Here is a 5,672-nt window from a genome sequence, read left to right on the forward strand (position 1 = left end):
TGGGACCTTATGTCATCTCCTAGCATGGGGGGTGGTTCCTTTGGTAATTGTGGATATCATGAGATTAATGTATTTGTAATTTGTCCTTGAGATCCCTACTCTTTGATGTAATTAGATAGTGGATATGTAATGGTAGATGATATCCTAGCACTTGGCATATGATATTAGAAGAGAACATTGAGATGTATCATATTATATCTTGCAATAGATAAATGGGTTTGGATTCATTGTAGTGTACTTAAATTATGTGATTAGATCATAATGGAATTAGATTCATGATGCTAGATTATAGATGGGTGAATGAGAATTAGAAACATTTGGCATTGGTGTTATAAAATGATCTTAATGGGGTTAAATAGTAAATGCATTGTTAAAGATTGCATTCATGATAGATAGATTGGAAATGGTCTTGCATTTGTGCATGGAAAGAATAATCGATAATAGAAATGGTATGCATTGGATTAACTGTGATTGTGAGGTTATTGCTTATGGTTAGTAGTGTAAGTAATGGCATTAAGATGCCCTTGGGAAGATAGATGTTGTGTTGAGTTGATTCCACTTGCATATTAGGTCATAAGATTATATTTGATGATTATATGTTCACGTTGTTATGTACATATTATGTAAATAGATGTTTAATGCATTTGAGTAGATGATTATATGTGTTTCATTAGATAATGTTATTAAAAAAATCTCTGTTATTATGTTAGTTTTCTTTATTTCTCTAGGGTGTTTTGGTGGGCATTACATCTAGTATCAGAGCCCATGTTCATACACTAGGTACTCTGGTTTCACATGAGCCCATTGTGCATGTTAGCACTTTAGCATGGGGTAGCCCAGTGGTTTATCCTTGCTTGCTATTTTCTAGTATTTGTTGTTCTAGCTTATAGCTTATAGTTTCTTTTGAGTCTTGTTCAGACAAGATGCCTACTAGAGGTAGAGGCCATGGTCATGGTGGTTGTATGGGTACTCGATAGAATCCTTGTCCTGAGGTTTCTGAAGAGTCATGCCATGAGGAGCGACAACATGATCAACAGGGTGGTCATGCGATTCCGCAGTTGGTGAATGTTCTTCAGGATCTTCTTGTTCATTTAGGATCGAGACAAGAGGAGAATCAATAGGAGGAGTCTCACCATTCTGGTCATTAGGAGAGATAGTGATCAAGTTCACCTTGTAGGAGAGAAAATCCTATCGTGGATCATGATGCAGTTGCAGCTAGCCACATGAGAGATCTCTTGAGGTCTCATCCTCCTACTTTCAATGGTTCTAATAGTGGCATGGAGGTGAAGACTTGGTTGTTGGATATGATTAGGTGTTTTGCTATGCATTCGTATAGCAGTAACACTAAGGCGAGGTGTGTGATTATGCATCTTTGTGATTCCTCATCTACATGGTGGTGTATGAAGGAGCAAAAGCTACATCTAGCTATTGCGACAGTTTCTTGGGAGTTGTTCCTTGAGAGGTTTCAACCTCGTTTCCTATTGGATCATTGGAGGTAGAGGAAGGCTAATGAGTATCATGATTTGAGGTAGCAGGATATGAAAGTTGAGTAGTACAAGTGTAAGTTCTTTGAACTTAAGCAGTACACTGGGATAGTTGATGATGAGCCGATGTTGAATCAACATTTTGTTAAAGGTCTTAGTGACTGTATTAGTGGAGAGGTTCAGGTTCATGAGCCTAAGACTATGGAGGTAGTTGTGGAGAAGGCACGTTTGGTCGAGAACCTAAATTTGGCTTTGGGTGGTGCGCCAGGTGTGCATGCAGTTAGTGCTCCAATTTTAGGGTTAGATGCGAGAGGTGCACAATAGTAGTCTTCAGGTGTTTCCATGAGTTATCCTTCTTCTTTTTGGAGAGGTCAGCAGTATAGGAAGAATTATCCTTAGAGTTAGATCTTTGTGCGTGGTGCTAGATCGTAGGTTGATAAGAGTCACAATAGGTAGGGAGATAGGTGATCATTTCCTTCTCAGCCAACACAAAGTTCTCAATAGGTTTCCAGTAAGGGTAGTGTTCAACAACCCAGTGTACCTCCAGTGAGAAGAGGTTTTGGTAGGAGAGATTGCTTCTCTTGTGGTCATCTAGGTCATATTTCTATTCATTGTCCCCTGAGGACCACACAGATGTCAGTATAGAGACTAGCTTCTTCTAAGCCTATAATTGGCGATGTAGGTAGATCTCATCATGTCTTTGCGGCGATTGATAAACATCAGGCTGAGCACCAGGCTACAATGGTTGAGACCATAGGTGAGATAGGTGGTATCTCTTGTTTAGTGCTATTTGATATAGGTGCTTTAGATTCTTTCATTTCTCCTTTAGTAGTAGAGTGATGCAGGCTTGTTGTGGCAAAGCAAGGTGATAGGTGGTAGGTTGAGTTGGCTATGGGGTCCAAGGTGGCAGTTGATTCTTTTGTGCATGGTTGTGTGTTGGATTTGGGAGTCTATACCACCTCAGTGGATGTTTGTGTTCTCTCTTTGGGTTCCTATGGTGTTGTACTAGGCATATATTATCTTGAGGCTCATTAGGCTAGTATCGATTGTTGTGGCAAGAGGGTGCAGTGTATGGATGATAGTGGAAGGAGTGTGGAGATAGTGGGTGTTCAACGACCTATTTCTCTTCGCATGATTTTTGCTATGCAATTAAAGCGATGTGCATGACAGGGTTGTCAGTTGTTTGTAGTGAGGGTGAATGACTTGAATAAGGGAGAGAATCATGATTCTCTTTCATTGTTATCCCATCCTCTAGGAGTTTTTAGATGTTTTTCCTAGCGAGATTCCAGGTATTCTGCTGAAGCGTGACATAGATTTTCAGATAGATTTGGAACCAGGAGATGAGCCTATATCTAAGGCTCCCTATCAAATGACCACCTAGGAGTTGAGTGAGTTGAGGTTGCGATTAGAGGAGTTGCTAGCTAAGGGATTCATTCATCCTAGTGTATCCCCATGGGGTGCACCTGTGTTGTTTGTGAAGAAGAAGGATGATTCTCTTTGCCTATGCATTGATTACATACAACTTAATAAGGTGATGATGAAGAACTAATATCCCTTGCCAAGGATTGATTATTTGTTTGATCAGACTAAGGATTCCAAGGTATTCTCTAAGATAGATCTTAAGTTTGGGTATCACCAATTGAGGATTCATGAGGCGGATATTGATTGTAAAACATTCCATACTCGATATGGACATTATGAGTTTACAGTGGTACCTTCTGGTCTCACTAATGCTCCATCAATTTTTATGAGCTTGATGAATGTAGTTTTCAAGACTTATCTTGACAAGTTTGTGCTTATATTCTTGGATGATATTTTGGTCTTTTTGAGATCAATGGAGGAGCATGAGGAGCACATGAGATAGGTGTTGCAGTGTCTTCAGGAGAATCAGTTGTATGCCAATATGGTGAAGTGCGAGTTCTTCCAGACAAAGGTTAGATATCTTGGTCATTTTATTTCAAGTGAGGGTATCGCAGTGGATCCCTCTAAGATCCAAGCTATTATGGATTGGCTAGCACCCACTAATGTGGGCGAGGTTCATAGTTTCATGCGTCTTGCAAGTTATTACCATATATTTGTTTAGGATTTCTTCGATTGCTCACCCTGTCACTTCTCTTCAAAGGAAAGGGAAGAAGTTTGTGTGGTAAGATCAGTGTGAGATAGCTTTTCGAATCCTTAAGGAGCGTCTAACTAGTGCACCTATTTTAACAGTGCCAGATCCTTTGGGTGATTTATGATGTGCACAGATTTATCTTTGGAGGGTCTTGGAGTAGTGTTGATTTAGGATGGTAGAGTGATAGCATATGAGCCATGTAAGCTCAAAGATCATGAGTTGAATTATCCTAATCATGATTTAGAGCTAGCAACAGTGGTTCATGCTTTGGTTATATGGAGATATTTTCTTCTTGTGCATCTGTTTGAGTTGCATAGTAATCAACGTAGTTTGTAGCATCTTCACGTAGCTGAACTTGAATGCTAGACAACAACATTGGATGGATTTTTTGTGTGAGTATGATTTTGAGGTGAGATACATTCAGGGTAAGGAGAATGTGGTAGCGTATGTTTTGAGCCACAGGAGGCATGAGATTTCAATGATGACTCTCAGTATTAATTTGCGGAGTAGGATTCTTAGTGCCCTTCCTTCAAATGTTTGGTACCAGGAGGGTAGTGTAGAGATTGCTTGAAGGAGATCTATGGATGGCAGATATGCAGGTTACTCATTGGAGTCTGATGGTATTCTTTGATATTTCGGTTGTATCTATGTTCCACCTTCAAATGGTCTTCAAGTATTGATTTTATCAGAGGCCCATCGTGCACCTTACTCAGCACATCCAAGTGTCAATAAGATGCACACATTTTTGCGATAGCTATATCATTGCGTAGGAATTTTGAGAGATATAGTGGATTTTGTGTCTTTTTGCTTAGAGTGTCAGCATGTGAAGGCAGAGCATCAACATCTAGTAGGCTTGTTGCAGTCGAACCTGGTCCTAGATTGGAAATGGGACATCATATCTATGGATTTTATAGTTGGATTGCCTATGTCTTCATATTGGCATGATTCTATTATGGTATCCATGGATAGGTTGACCAAGGTGGCACACTTCTCTTTGATTAGGTCATCATATACAGTAGCAACATTAGCTCATATTTTCATGGAGGGTATAGTGAGATTGCATGGTATTCCTCGACAGATTATATCAGATCATGATCCAGTGTTCACTTCAACATTGTGGACTTATGTCCAACATGATTTAGGAGCTCAGCTAAACTTCAGTTCAACATATCATCCTGAAACAGATGGTTAGACTGATAGTGTTAATCAAGTTTTGGAGGATATGTTGCGAATGTATGTCATGGATCAACAATATTGCTGGGAAGATTACCTCTATTTGGTGGAGTTTGCATTTAATAATGGCTATCATAGTTTGATTGGCATGTCCCCTTTTCAGGGCATTGTATGGCTGACTGTGTCGAACACCATTGAGTTGGGATCATTTGGAGGACAGAGTGTTTCTTGGTTCAGAGATGTTACAGGATATGGAGCAGTAGGTGACACATATTAGAGAGCATTTGATAGCAACACAAGATAGGCAGAAGAAATATACAGATGCTCATCATGTGGACAGGTATTTTTCCGTGGGAGACAAGGTGTTTTTGAGAGTACATCCACGAAAGAGTCCGATCCATTTTGGAAAAGACTCTAAGTTGGCACATCAATTTGTTGGACCATTTGAGATTTTGGAGAGGATTGGTCATGTAGTGTATTGCCTTGCCTTGTCACCCAGCTTGTCACGTATCCATGATGTGTTTCATGTGTTTGTTTTGAGGCCTTATCATCGTGATGTATCACATGTTTTGGATTGGAATGCATTGCACGTAGAGGACAAGAAACTTTCTTTGGATCCCATGCGCTTTTTTCAGCATTGAGAGTTGACCCTCAGGGGTCAGGACATAGAGCAAGTAAGGGTCCAGTGGGATCCAAGTGATGATTCTTTGACGACTTGGGAGGATGCTACGTGGATGAGAGAGCTTTACCCCTATTTGTCCTTAGGCTTCTAGGAGTAAGCCTAGGCAAAGAGGGGAAGGATGTAGTGTCCCTCCTCGATTTATCTTTTGATTTATGCATGGATAGACTTATCTAGAATCTTATATGATGTTTTGATTTATATGTATGACTCTATTGACATC

This window comes from Cryptomeria japonica, chromosome 7, assembly GCF_030272615.1.
Source record: "Cryptomeria japonica chromosome 7, Sugi_1.0, whole genome shotgun sequence".
In the NCBI taxonomy this organism is placed as follows: domain Eukaryota; kingdom Viridiplantae; phylum Streptophyta; class Pinopsida; order Cupressales; family Cupressaceae; genus Cryptomeria; species Cryptomeria japonica.